Consider the following 15,589-nt stretch of genomic DNA (forward strand, 5'->3'; position numbering starts at 1 on the left):
GGGCAGGGCCACTACCAGGCATGTCCACCCATCACACTGAAGTGAGTTTCTTTCTCTTTTGTATCACTAACACTGTCCTAGCGGTGACCCCGGGAAGGTGTGCGACTGGGTCTGGGAATTAGAAGGGGAGGTTGCCCCAGTAAATCTCTTCGATAAGAAAGTGACCCACAGGCTGAAGCCATTGGAGAATATACCAGTGACCGCTAGGTGTCATCGTTGTCCCCCGGTTTTGCCAGCTGTAGTGAGGCTCCTTGGGACAGACAATGTCTAGCACGGGGTGGGCACTTTTTGGCCCGAGGGCCACGTCTGGGTATCGAACTTGTACGGCGAGCCATGAATGATGACGAAATTGGGGTTGGGGTGCGGGAGAGGGTGACTGCTCTGGTGCGGGGGGAGGGGTGTGTGTGCAGGCTCTGCGGGGGGGCCGGAAATGAGGAGTTTAGGGTGTGTTCAGGGGGGAGAAAGGCTAAAGAGGACGACACAACCTTTCTCCTCTATCCCACCCGCTAGTTTTGAGCCCTAGCCCAAGCTGCAGCTTCACAGCGCTGTGGATAAAGCTGGTTATAGAGCATGAGTGTGAGATCCTCTCTCCCGAGTCTGTCCAAATGCTGTGTGGATGTACTGAATGGGACTCAGTTTTGCTCAGAAGGGAAGTTTCTTCATGACCTGGAATTCCTCCATAATTTGAAGCTGTCTGCCTGGCCACAAGGAACTTTATATGGGTTGTAATCCAGGCACAACCCCCTGTGACCCCAAACATCCACATGGGGGAGGGGTGCTTTGCTAAAGCGAACTCGGTAGGTGTCAGGAGAACAGTGGAAAGACGTGTGTCTTGGAATAAGAAATCGGGAATAAGGAACCAACTTCAGCCTCCTTGCGTATTTGAGGCGACACCTTCCGATTTTCTCCTTCACTCCCTTTAGAAGAGCTCTGGCTGCCCCTCAGCCCCTGACTCCCAGAACAACTGTCTGCTCCACTTCTCCACTTCTCTGCTTCCTGCCGCCCTGCCGCTGACACTGGGCACAGAGACCATTCAGCGTTCCTCTGCTCCTCACCCACAACCCCCATTCCCTGCCTCACCGCAGCGCCTGAGAGAAGGATGGAGGTTCTCACCAGGCAGGTCGCAGAGGGAGAGACAGGCTGGAGCCAGGGGGCTTGGAACTGGAATCACAGCCATATCCAAACTCTGCTAGCGTGCTCTGTGGCAGGATTGGATCCGATCGGTGCTTATTGTGTGCCAGGCCTTGCAAGGGCTCAGCCCCAGCGCCTCTGGGCTCGGCAGTTTGTAGCCCCGGCACCTCTGGGCTTGCCAATTTTTTTTTTACCACGTCAGAAAAAAAATTGCTTGAGCCCCGGCACGTCTTTCATTACAAATGAAGCACTGGATCTGACATTCTGGGTCAGGCTCAGGCCCATCTGCACAGGCAGCCTCACTATGGCCGAGAATCAGTCACGTCAGGGCTTCAAACAGGGGGTCCCACAGCGCACAGCTGGGCCACACACCACGGTCAGCTTCTCGCCAAGTGGGCTGCTGATAAATATCCAAGTGCTCTTAGGGACTCCAGGAAATTAAACCTGTCCACCAATGTATTTCCTGAACCTGTGCGATGCTGAGGGCCTCCCGTCTCCCACTTGAAGCCGGTCAGAACTGGGGATGTTCCACACGTCACCGGGTCAGGCCCACAAGCCCTGCTGGTCTGAGCTGAGGGCTGGGGGGAGGGAGCAGCAGCCCATACTGGGGCAGAAGGACACACACTACAGCAGAGCAAGGCACAGAAGACGGATGTGACGCATGTGGCCGTGTAACTGAACACAGACGTCATCAGTCTGTTCTCTGGGCTGTGCACCATTAAACATGGACTCCCTGCTGTTGCCATGGCAGCGGTGCATCAGCAGCCTTTTGTGCTCCAGTTGTGGAGGGTAGTGATGTGTACACTCGCTGTCTCCCGAGTGCGTGCGATTTCTCCCGGAGACTTGTCATTTGTTCTTTCTTTGCTATTTTCCTTGAAATAAGTTGTCTAGACGGCCAAATACATGTTTCGCTTTGTGTGTGTGTGGAAACTTCACATCAGCCAGCTGACACTCAGTGAGGTTTGGAGGTGTCCTTAACTGGGGAAAGCCAGTGACAAAGCGCTGGATCCATTGTTGTGAGAGGTGGGGACCAGTCACTTCTAAGGGAGCTCTTGGACAGCGTGAGCTCAAACCACCCTGTCTGTGCACTGACAGTCTTCATAGCTATTGACCTGTATCCAATCTGCCTTTTTAGGGGCAGTGGAGAGGCTTGTCAGGGGGAAGCGCTGGCCATACCTGGGGAGAGTTAAAACCCTCTCCCTCAGCAGGGAGTCTTCAGCAGGTGTCTGGCTTCACTGCAGTGATTGCTGGGGAGCCCAGTCGGGGGTTGGATTCAGCTGGAGCTAATTGCTCATTACTGGGGAAACCAGGCACTGTGAGAAGGGAGAGCAGGGGAGAGTCACTCTGTTATGAGGGTTAGGCTGAGTTAGGGGCACTGTGCATTCTGGAATGAGGGAGAGCTAGAGCAGTATAGAGCCCTTTGGCTTGGTTTAGTGGGGCTAGCTCTCTGATCTCAGAGGTAAGGCTGTTCCCTGTGCCAGAGCTTGGCTTACCTGACCTGTCAGGTGTGTATGAGATGATCCATTATACGGCACAGAAGGCCTGTGCGGTTGATTTTAAAAAGCTACACGATAAGGTAAAAGTGCTGAAATAGTCATATGTTAAGGTCGGTTACTAAACCCACAGAAGAGTACAGTAGATAACTGAGTTAGTAGGTTTGTAAATTCACAGACAGGAACATTCAGACACCACAATGAGTGAAATATTTCAAGATGATGAGTTTACTCTGGTTCTGGTCTAGTCCCAGCTACTAGAAGGTGCTCTCCAACTCTGTGTTTTATTTGTAAGTTGGTATTTTGGCTTCTTCACCAATAACTTTCCCGCAGGAGGACGGTGTCTCCCTATTACATGGCATTTCATCTTCTCTGCTCTTCCTTCGCTTGAAGGAAACCAGCACCAGGGCAACAACCACAAAAATTGGCTTGCAAAAGGATAAAGCAGAATCAGTGGTGAACAGCCAGCAAAACAATAAAGAAACAGGCTGTCTCGTTCCAAGTGCTCAGTGACATCAGGCTGAACTCTTTAGATGCTGAGGAGTTAGCCCAATGCCATGTGAGTCGCTGCCCTGCAGAGCGCCAGGATGTGTGAGAAGGATGAACAGAGTGTTCTCCAGGCAGGGATTAGTGTGTTACTGGGAGTGAGTCTGTGCAGTGTAAAGCAGTTGGTCATGCTACAACTTTATACACACACACACAGTCGATTTTCTTACCCATTTTCTTAAAAAGAATCCACATCTATTCTGTTGTTTCAAGACAGCAGCTTTCCTGTTTGTGCAATTATCAGAAGAAGGGAACCTCCCCTGGGCAGGAATTCTCCCAAAAACTATAAATCCAGAGTAGCCAGCTCAGAAATCTGAGGATTTGCTCCCGAACTGCACACACCTGATCTTAGTCTCAGCAGCAAAGGGCTTGTCTAGATTTCCATCTCCACTGCTCAGTGTCAGCCAGGTGAGGCAGCAGCCTGCTAAGAAAGTAATGCTCCAGGAGGAAGAGAATTCAGAACAGTGACCTCTTCCATTCAGCTGATCCCAGCGTTTTCCTGGGCTTTAGCAACTTCTGTTTAAGATAAATGGGTTCACACCATCCATTCCATAGGGGTGTGTTAAAAACAAATCTATGTCCAAGCCCAGCACTCTCTTCTCCTGGAGGTGAACGGAGGGGAGAGAGAAAGTAAAACGATCTGCTGAGCTAAAGGAGCTTTGCTGCAACAGCCTCAGAGCAGAGAGCAAGCAGAATGGCATCAGTGGTCAGTCACCTAATTTACTGCCACCCCCATCCCCACTCTAATGGCAAACTTAGCAGAGCAGGTTACTCCCAGTGTTAACTTCCTTACTGTATGGGAAGCCCATGGGAGTAGGTGCTGTTCTCCTTGCATGCACCGTACACTCCACGCCCTTGCAGTTGGATTACTCCTGGTTTCAAGTCAAATTGCAGGATGCATATTGTCATGTGCTGGGATGGAGGTGGATAAACCTCGGGCTGAATGATTAGTTCATGGATCTAGTGTCATTGCTTATTTTCCAGATTCAGTGAGATGAGCCCCACGTTAACAATAAATAACATAGAAACAGTTTAATGAGGTTTTTTTTCAGACTGTCCTTAGGAATGCGGTAGGATTAGTCAAAGTATGTGATCATTTCCCATTGCTGAAGTGGTTCTTATCGGAAGCACTGCTGTGTTTAGGACTTCGATAAAAGAAACCTTACCGGACACATTGTAGAGATGAAATAGAAACAAAGGAGTGAAACCGCCACAAAAAGCAATGAGATCAGTGTTGTCACCAACTCATGATTTTATTGCAAATCTCCTCATGTTTGGGGTTTTCCTTGAAGCCCGAGCTTCCAGAGACACCTGATCACAGGAGAATCTCAAGCTTTTATTTTTTAAATAACTTTCTTGCCCTCGTGGTTGTGGAGAAAATCTAGCAAATGGGAACCCTGAAGGCACAGGAACCACAAGGCAAATAAAAAGAACCCCACATTTATTTTATTGAAAAATCTCCTGATTTTTAAGCCAATGTTGGGATTTTTAATGTCTGAGTCCTGATTTTTGAACACTCGCGGTTAGCAACACTGAAAGGTTCATGCACTAAAAGGATTGTCTCTGTGTGAGTCAGAAAAGTGATGAAAGCAGGGGTTAGAAATTTCATAAACCCAAGACACTACACCAAATAAGTAGGTTTGGAAGGATTCGATTTTTAGTGGTAAATGTCAATTTCACAGCTTACACAAAAAAGAACCAAAAATATTTCCATGAGTAATAATCAAATTTTACAGATAGGCAAAGCAAGAAAATGCTACTTGAGAACTTACAAAGGTTTGATTTAAGGATATGTAGTGGGTGTATTTTGACACATGGTGTTGATCATTTGTGTTTTAATGGTGATAAAGCTTTAGCATTTTGAATCTCAACATCTACTGTCATTGAATAATTGTTGTCTGAGCCACCCAGAATTTCCCACAACTGTGAACATTTAAAGAGATAAAAATAGTAAAAAGTGTAAATATAAACATTGATATTATCTGTTGAAATTATATTTAAAAATTGAATTGTGCCAAGCGTAATAATAAGTGTTGTCATAGGGGAAGTCAGAAATGCTGAAGCTGATGACAAGAACTGATGCGTAGTTGTCATAAACACCAATAAAGGTTGGCTCTGAAACCATCTATCCCCTTATCGCACAGAGGCAGATCATGGCTTTCCCGAGCTCCTTCACAACCACCCCTTCTCCGTCCCATGCAGTGCAAGGTGTTGAGCTTCTGCACTTGTGGGGAATAATGCAGAGAACCCACTGGAGACCAGAGCCACCAATAAACTCTGCCAGGGAACGACCCTTCCACGCTGGAACAGATTATCCGCCCCACTGGGCCTGTGTCCCGCCTTCAGCAGCGACTCCAATGATACAGGGTCAGGGGAATCCATTGTCCTCCCCTCCCACTGTACAGTGCAACAAACCAATTGAACAGCTGTGGGGAATCTGGTGGAAACATTTTTCAAGGGTGTCCTCATGGGATAAGAATACCTGAGGCCGTCACCGCTTACTCCTAGCCCAGCAACGCACCGACTGTCCCCAGCTGCCTGTGGGGTGGGTGCCATTGAGCTGAAGATTATTTGGAGCCTATCAGAGGCGTCCAGATTTGCATTCAGGATATCTGCTCACATCACAGGGTTTAAGAAGCAAGCGGAGAAGGCACCACTGAATTCAGAGACCGCTCTGGCTGGGTGTGCAGTTCCTAGGATGGCTTGGGTCACCACTCTGCTGGTTCTGGTAGCCTGTTGGGCAGGTAAATATAACTGCATGCTCGATCTCAGAAGCTAGGTCAGGAAGTGTGCCTGGTGCATGGCACACCCACATTTACAGACAAGTTGGTGACCTGTGGTTCTGTGTTGTTTCAGGCTCCAGCTGCCAGTTAACTTTGACTCAGCCACTCACTATGTCAGTGACTCCAGGAGAAACTGCCCAACTCGCATGTGTTCTGAGCAGTGGATACAGCATCAGCAATGCCTACATACGCTGGTACCAGCAGAAGCAAGGGGAGAAACCAAGATACCTGCTGATTTACAAGGATGACTCTACCCAGCATAAAGGCTCTGGTGTCCCTGACCGGTTCACTGCCTCTAAAGACCCTTCCAGGAACACCTGCTTTTTAACTATCAGCAGGGCTCAAGGGGAGGACGATGCTGATTACTACTGCTCAGACTGGGACGGCACATCTAACCAGTACACAGTGATACAGCTGCACAGAGAAGAGGAACAAAAACCGCTCTCACCCATAGTGACACAGCGCCTGGAGCCCACCTGCATGTCTCTTGTTCCTATAAGATGGTCCAGTGGATTGACTCCTGGCTAAGTGTGATCTCCAATTCCTGTCAGTCCTCGTTGCCTTTCAAAGCTACGGGCTTTTCTGGCTGAAGCACTCACGTGTATTCTGACACTACCTCACTGGCCTGATGGACAGACTGAGTTAAAGGCAGTAAGGAAATCAAACCAGCGCACTAGGGATCACAGCGCCAAGGATACCAACGGGAACCATTCCACAGTAGGCATTATACTGTGATATTGGACCAGCCGAAGCTGGTTTTTGAAGAGCTCTTCTGGCTAATGGCTGGTACCGTTATTACACTTCTAGCTCCGGATCATAGTTCTGTGGAGTTGCAGCCTAGAAGGGACCATTGTGATCATCCAGCCTGACATCCAGTGTGAGAGAGGCCACAGAACTTCACGCAGTAATTCCTGCCTCACGCCCAAAACATCTGGTGGAACCTGCCCATCTCTTTTAGAAAGACCCTGCTCAGGCTTCATGTACCACAGCCCTTTGTAATCTGCTCCAGTGCTTAACTACTGTGCAGGTCATTTCCAGTTTGTATTTTTCTAACTGCAGCTCCCAGACATTGGATCTTGTTCTGCCTTGGTCTGCTAGATTAAACAGCCCTGAGTATCTGCCCTTCCGCCGTGATCAAGTCACCTCTTAACCTTCTGTTTCACAAGCTAAATAGTGAGAGAGAAAGTCACTCAGCCGACGATTAGTGTTTGCCAGGCCTTGAAATATTCACGTTGCTCTTCTCTGAACCCTCTCTACCTTGTCAATGGCCTTCTAAAATTGCAGACCCCAGACCTGGACACACTGTTCCAGTTGTGGCCTCTTGAGTTACACAGACAAGGGTAATCTCACCTTCCTTCTCCTACAGCGCCCTCACAGACGCTAGTGCTGATGCTCCTATTTGCATGGAGTTGTCCTCCTGCAAATAGAGTGAGCCCACCTCTCGGGTGCTGTGGGCTCCCAACTCCCACTGGCTTCCACCAGAGCTGCATGTGCTCAGCACTTCCCCGGATCGGGCCCAGGGGGCGCCCAAGCTCCACGTACTCCACATTTGTAAAGCAAAGCCAGTACCGACAAGGGGACCTAAAGCTGCCGCCACTGGAGTCCTTTGCCCCGGTGCAACTTCCCTCCAGCTGAGCAGCAAAGTTCTAACCTGGTCCGTGTTCCTTTGAGACAATGCCGAGGCTGGGAGGCCAGTGGGCTCTGCCGCTTATTTCTCATGCCTCTTTGTAAAGATCATTGAAGGCTTCGCTTTTGCTTTTCAGAATAATCCTCAATATTCTTTAAAACGTTCCTTTTAGAAAGCCGTCCTTCCCCAGCAACCCTACAAGACCAAACCAGTGTGAGCATTAAGGGATTGGATTTCTGGTTTTGCCCTTTAATTGCCACGCAGGGCACGTGGTATCTGGGCTCATGGAGCTTGCGAGGATGGGATGCTGCGGAGCATGACCAAGGGGATCATTGTTGTGGATTATCCCTATGTGCCTGGGCCCTAAAATGTTGGACCGTCTAACGGGGACCCATCCACACAAGGGATCACACTTTCCAAACCTGTGAAATGACACTTTTCAGTACAAATCAGGTCTCTGCAGAGTGCCGGGCCTCTGAGCTGTGACCGAAGCAATAACAGGAAGCGTGTCGGGGAGTCAGTGAGGCTGAGAGCACCGGGGCTGTTTAGACACACAAGAGTTGGGGTTTGACTGAGGTCAATTGAGAGGCAGTCAGGACCTCACAGGATTTAAGCCCTGAGAGACTCTATACAGACCAGCAGGTGGCAGTCTAAGACCGCCCAATAGCATTAGCAACAAACCCCCCTGTAACTTGCGTCCCAAGGGAAGGGCTTTGGGAAGTTGAAGGCCTTAGGGCCCTAGAACTTGAGATAAATGTAGATCTCGCTAGACTATCTGAAGGCACGGTCGGTCCAGGACCAAATAGCGCCCCCAGCGAGGAGTCTTCGGTGCCCCCATCTCCCCATTTGTTAAAGTTTTGATTCCTGTATTTTTATTGCATTTGTAGCCCATTTTACAACTTTGATGCATGATTAGCATGCATGATTTATCCCTGTCATAAACGACGATAAATTTGAACTCTAGGATCTCTAAATCTGTATTTATTGATGCCATATAAACGCAAATGGGTTTGAAAGAGATCTCTTGAATATGTCCTTGTTTAGTCACTACTGACACTCTTCAGGTATTAAAACACAAGTACGCTTTCACAATTACACAAGAAAACAAGGTTCACAATGTCACAGTTGGGCTCCAACTTCACCTCACTCTTAGTTCTCAGAAAGTCTGGAAGGTTCCACGAGTTTCTACAAAGGTCCAGAACATTCTAGGAGGTCAGTGAAAAATGAATCCACATACGGCACATCTGAAACGTTTTACTTCAAACATTCTATTTTCTCCTTTGTTCCTAACAACAAAACCAGCCCCCCGAGGCCGACGCCACGAAAAGTCGGTGGCTTTTCCAGTACTTAGATCCACCAAGCTAGCCTCAAAACAGCTTCTATAATACCTTACAGGTTACCCAGAAGCCAAAACAGAGTTCCCTTAAAGCAACCCAGCCTTAGGTCTCCACCCAGACATCCAAGTCAAATTTGATGAGGGTTACCGAAAATCTTATTGATCATATAAGAAAGTTCTACCAATCTGAAGGGATCGGACACATTACCTCCCAGGTTAATGAATATTTCAGATCTTACCCCAATACAGCTTACAGCCAATTCTTATTAACTGAACTAAAATGTATTTCAAAAGAAGAGAGAGAGAGAGAGTATTGGTTAAAAGACCAGTATGCATAGAGACATGAGTGCAGTTCTGAGATCAGTTTTATAGTAGAGATGGTGAGCTCTGTAGTTGCAAAGAGTTCTTTCAGAATTAGTCCATAGGTTATAGGTTTCAGAGAAGCAGCCTTGTTAGTCTGTATTAGCAGAAAGAGCGGGTACTTATGGCACCTTAGAGACTAACCAATTTATTTTGGCATAAGCTTTCGTGGGCTAAAGCCCACTTCATCAGATGCATGCAGTGGAAGATACAGTAGGAAGATACATATATACAGAGAACATGAAAAATGGGGGTTGCCATAGCAACTCTTAACGAGACCCATCGATTAAGGTGGGCTGTTATTATTAAGGACTGGGAGTGGACGAGTCATTTTACAAACTAAAAACTATTTCCCCATGCTAATTTTCCTCCTACTGTTACTCACACCTTCTTGTCAACTGTTTGAAATGGGCCATCCTGATTATCATTACAAAAGGTTTTTTTCTCCTGCTGAGAATAGCCCACCTTAATCCAAACAACCCCACGATGTGTCTTACTGAAGCCAGAGTGATCAGAGAGCGCAGGGATATCGGGAGAGCAGAGAGCGGGACTCTGCCTGCTCTGTGCGCTCAGCCCATTGGAACAACCTCCCTTGGGTTGGCTCTGCCCCTTTATGACAGAGCTCGGCCTGGAGAGACAGGAGCCTTGGAGTGAGCCACAGATTTGCATGAAGGGGCCGTTCTCCAGCGCTGGGGGTTTAAGAGAGAATCGGTGGGTTCAGCCAGAGACCCGTTTGCCACAGGAAGCCAAGCTCGTCTGGATCCACCATGGCCTGGGCCCCTCTGCTCCTCACGCTGCTCATTTACTGCATTGGTAAGGGGGGGCTGATCTGGTGAATGAAGCAAAATAGGAATTTATAACCAGCTGTCACGCTGCTCTCTCTGCAGGCAGCGCTGAGAATGGTGGTTCTGCTCCGTGCTAGGAGGAGTTCTGATGAGCTTGTTTTTCACATTTTAGGTTTCAGTTCCCAGCAGCTCCAGTCGCTGAAGGCGTCCGATTTAGTGTCTCCCGGAGGGACCGTGACGCTCTCCTGCAGCCTGAGCAGTGGGGCCCTCACTGATCACAACCACCCGTTCTGGGTTCAACAGAGACTGGGGAATGTTCCTCGACTGATCATGTACAGCACGAGTACCAGGCCCTCGGGGATCCCAGAGCGTTTCACTGGCTCCAGATCGGGTAACACCATGTCCTTGACCATCACGGGGGCCCTAGTGGAGGATGATGCTGATCATTACTGCTCTGTGTGGGCTGTGAGCATTCAGCACAGTGATACAGTCAGGTGGGGAAGTGTTACAAGAACCTCCCTCTGCAAGACGGGCCATAGATCTTCACCCAGTAACTCCTGTCCCAAACCCGAAACATGGTTAAAGGACCCATACAAGGGATCACAGTTTCCAAACCTGTGAAACGACACTGCCCATGTCCTTTTCAGTACAAATCAGGTCTCTGCAGAGTGCTGGGCCTCTGAGCTGTGACCGAAGCAATAACAGGAAGCATGTTGGGGAGTCGGGGAGGCTGAGAGCACCGGGGCTGTTTAGAGACACAAGAGTTGGGGCTTGACTGAGGTCAACTGAGGGGCAGTCAGGACCTCATACGATCTAAGCACTCAGAGACTTTATACAGACCAGGAGGTGGCAGGATAAGATCGCCCAATAGCATTAGCAACACACCCCTCTGTAACTTGCGTCCCAAGGGAAGGGTTTTGGGAAGTTGAAGGCCTTAGGGCCCTAAAACTTGAGATAATTGTAGATCTCTCTAGACTATCTGGAGGCAGGGCCAGTCCTAGACCAATTGGTGCCCCCAGCAAGGAGCCTTCCGTGTTCCATCCCCCCATTAGTTTTGAATATTTTTATTGCATTTATAGCCCATTTCATGAGTTTGATGCACAATTTGCGTGCATGATTTATCCCTGGTCACAAAAGATGATACATTTGCATGCTAGGATCTGTAAATCTGTATTTATTGATGCCATATATAAGCAAATGGGTTCGAAAGAGATCTCTGGCGTCTCATTAAATATGTCCTTGTTTAGTCACTACTTACACTCTTCAGGTATTAAAGCACAAGTACACTTTCACAATTACACAATAAAACAAGGTTCACAATAGCGCAGTTGGGCTCCAACTTCACCTCACTATGTTCTTATGTCTCACTGACTGACTGGTGATGCCCCGCCCCTTATATACCCGCGAGAACATGGCTGACAACACTGTTAGTTCTCAGAAAGTCTGGAAGGTTTCACGAGATTCTACAAAGGTCCAGAACATTCTAGGAGGTCAGTGAAAAATGAATCCACATACGGCACACCTGAAACGTTTTACTTCAAACATTCTATTTTCTGACAAAAACAGCCCCCCAAGGCTGGCGCCCCCTAAGTGCAAGGCTCCCCAAACTCGGCACCCCAGGTGGTTGCCTTCCTCAAAATCTGGTGCTGTCTAGAGGCTCTTCCCTTAGTCACAGCCTTGGAAATCCCCAACCTTGGCCCTGCAGCTGAGTCTGCCAGGGACTGCCGTCCCCAATGGCATGGCTCATTGGGGCTTGTTGCCACTCCTCCCAGTGACTACAAAGGTGCTTCCTACATCGGGGTCAGATGGCTGGTAGGCAGGATGAAGTTTTCCGGGCTTTGATTTTCCCATGATGCCCTACCACTGAGTCAGAGAGCCAATAACAGCTGAGCAGATTTGCATAACGGCTCGGGATGGTTCTGCTGAGGGAAATTTAAGTCGGGAGCATGGAGCAGGTTCCAGGGTGACTGAAGAGCTTCTCCTGGGTGCGTGAAATCTCTGCACAATGCTCTGGGTTCCTGTGATTGTTCTCCTGGGGGCATGGTGCACAGGTGAGGACACCCCGCTAGACCAGGCTTTGCTGGCCCAAGGCTCTTCTCTGGGATGTAAAGGCCCATGGGAGCTGAGGCTAACATTTGTGGCAATTGTGTGCCTGGTCTTGTTGTTGTAGGCACCAGCTCCCAGCTCGTGGTGACTCAGCCGCTCTCAGTGGCAGAACCTCCAGGAACTAGGGTAAAGCTCTCCTGTGCTCTGAGCAGTGGGTACAGCATCGGCAATGACAGGGTGCGATGGTACCAGCAGAAGTCGGGCAGTGCCCCACGGTTTGTGTACCACTATTACACCAGCGGTGACCAGGGCAGAGGCAGAGGGATCCCAGAGCGATTCACCGTCTCCCGACTCCTCCAACAACCTCTGGAATTTCGTCATCTCTGGGGTGCAGGCAGAGGATGAGGCTGACTATTACTGCTATAGATGGGACAGTAAGCAGAAGGCCTATCACAGTGAGACATCCACCAGGGGAACTGAGATGAAAACCTCCAGCCTCTTGGACTGTGCCCTGCTTCAGCAGTAGGGTTTGAAGGAAGAATGGAAGAAATAAATGCCAAAGAAGTTACAGAGGCAGAGCAGGAGGAAGGATTCTGCCAGGGAAGGGGGCTTGTACCCTTGTATGGCTCAGACGATTCTCTGGTTCTGTCCCAAACCCTAAGCAAAGCAGGGCAGGGGAAGGTCACTGCTTTTGCGATTGAGTTCACTTGTTCACTGCCAGGAAAAAGGCTGCTCCTGGAAAGAGGGGAAGGAAAGCGACTGTCAAAGAAACATCCATCTTCCTGCAGGGCCTTCTGGTGCTTCATGCTAACAGGGAAAAGCTGGAAACCTTCTGCCTTCCTACCACCTCGACGAGGCACCAGAAGGGCTTCTAGAGCTCCCAGCACGTGGTGCATGGGACAGAGGCTTCCTAGGGTGTTTGGGAGCCTTGTTAAGAGGGAAGAGGAAGAGTGGGGAGCAGTACCTGGCAGTGATCAGGAAAGCTCTGGGGCTTTGAGAGAGAATTGGGGGGTTCCAGCCACAGACCCGTTTACCTCAGGTAGCCGAGCTCATCTGGATTCCCCACCATGGCCTGGGCCCCTCTGCTCCTCAAGGTGCTCGCTGCCAGAGCTGCTGTTTTCCCAGAGCGTTACACTGCTTCCATGTCTGGTAACACAGTGTCCTTGACTATCGCTGGGGCCCTAGCAGAGGATGATGCTGGTTATTACTGTGCTGCTGGAGTTGGGGTGCTCGACCGAATGACGAGATCGGATGAGGAACAGAGAAAAACGCTCCATAGGTTGTGACGGGCTGGCAAATGTGTCTTACATACAACACTCTTGTTAATTCACCCCAGAATATTTGCCTCTTTCACAATGGCTGATATTCAACTTGTGATCCACTAAAACCCCCAGATCCTTCTCAGCAGTGCTATTGCCTAGCCCATTATTCCCTAGAGAGAGTGGGCACCGCAGGCTGTGAAGGGACAGAGGAATCAGTGGAGATGGAGAATCCTGAGCAAGAAAGGCCCCATGACTGGCTGCCTGCTGGGCCAGATGATAGAATCCACATGGGGCCGTCTTTGCAGATATTTTCATGTGTTGCATCTGCTGGATGAAAGTGTCTCCACTCTCAAAACTGAGGGGCCCTAAGCAAGACCTGAAGCTCTGGGACAATATGTGGAAGTCAAGATGACAGGAATGGACAGATTCAGCTTCTCCTCTACCCAATGATCAGAAGTTTAATAAACTCCTTGTGACCGGGGTCCCACAGGAGCCACACTAAGGTTACTCAATTAGGGTAAACTGCAAAGCCTGGGGCAGACAATCCCCAAAGTCGGTGGTTTTTCCAGTACTTAGATCCACCAAGCTAGCCTCAAAACAGCTTCTATAATACCTCACAGGTTACCCAGAAGCCAAAACAGAGTTCCCTTAAAGCAACCCAGCCTTAGGTCTCCACCCAGACATCCAAGTCAAATATGATGGGGGTTACTGAAAATCTTATTGATCATATAAGAAAGTTCTACCAATCTGAAGGGATCGGACACATTACCTCCCAGGTTAATGAATATTTCAGATCTTACCCCAATACAGCTTACAGCCAATTCTTATTAACTGAACTAAAATGTATTTCAAAAGAAAAGAGAGAGAGAGAAAGTATTGGTTAAAAGACCAGTATGCATAGAGACATGAGTGCAGTTCTGAGATCAGTTTTATAGTAGAGATGGTGAGCTCTGTAGTTACAAAGAGTTCTTTCAGAATTAGTCCATAGGTTATATAGTCCCATGTTCGTATTCAGGGTGATCCAGGTGGGACTGGAAATCTCTGTCTTATGACTCAAGCTTCTCTTGCATAATGCATCAAACAGATCTGAGATGAAAGGATCAGGTCCCAAGAGTCTTTTTATGCAGTTTTCTAGCAGACTCTTTGACGATATAGTTCTCGGTGAACAATAGGCTTTTGAAGTAACCTTCTATTTCCTAAGCATCACTGGTAATTACTGTATGGATTAACATAAGGTAATTTATCCATTACGCAGTTTATCACAAACTTTGAAGAGACATATAGACAAGGACATTATTTCACCCAAGGTTCACCTAAATGTTAATATTCCCTTTTGATCTCTGAATCAATAGCCATAGTAATAGACAGGAACAGTCTGTTTACATGGCTAATATCTAACAAGATATAAGTAAACACACACAATTAGTTTCACCTCTAATTCTCTAACAATACAGGATTGCATTTGAAAGTTCTAGCCCATCTAACATGGAATGGCCCTAATTACCATTTACATACTTTTCTAAAATGTTTCTAAAGGTTGACTCTGGGTCATTAAGCCTGCGAGATGCTTAATCCTTTCTGGCCATGTGTCATACCCCCTTTCCTTAGAATTGTGTGATGAGACCTGCCTCCCATTCACAACCACATGGTCCATGGTGACTTCCATGGACAATCACATCACATGCCCCTGGCAGCACCATCACCTGCTTACATGGATACCAGCACTGGGAAAAGAGCTCAGATATTGTTAGCCTCCTCTGATACAGTTTAGCAGCAGGACAGCAGGGGAGGAGCCAGGACCACGTGACCAAACCGCTCTCTGCAGATCACCAGCTAGTGCCCCACAGACTTGGAACCAGTGGGAACTCTGTGTGGTGCGCGGATCCCCAAGCTTGTCCCCAGCCCGAACACGGAAATCTACACAGCAATGAAACAACCTCACAGCCTCAGCTCGGTGAGCTTGAGTTGGCTGGCACGGGGCAGCCACGGGGTTTTCTTTGCTGTGCACACATACCCACAATGAGCTGATGGGAGAACCAGAAATTCGGACTTGGGACCATGCAGGTTTGGAACTCCCTTTGGTGTGTCTGAGACCCGTGTCCCCGTCACTGATGGGATAATCCGGCCCCAAGAGTTCCTGGCTCCCAAACCTGTGCTAACTCCTCCAGACCATGCAATAATCAACCTGGGGATTTGTTCATGCCACTAGATAAAACTTGA

The sequence above is a fragment of the Eretmochelys imbricata genome, chromosome 15, assembly GCF_965152235.1.
Source record: "Eretmochelys imbricata isolate rEreImb1 chromosome 15, rEreImb1.hap1, whole genome shotgun sequence".
Taxonomy (NCBI): domain Eukaryota; kingdom Metazoa; phylum Chordata; order Testudines; family Cheloniidae; genus Eretmochelys; species Eretmochelys imbricata.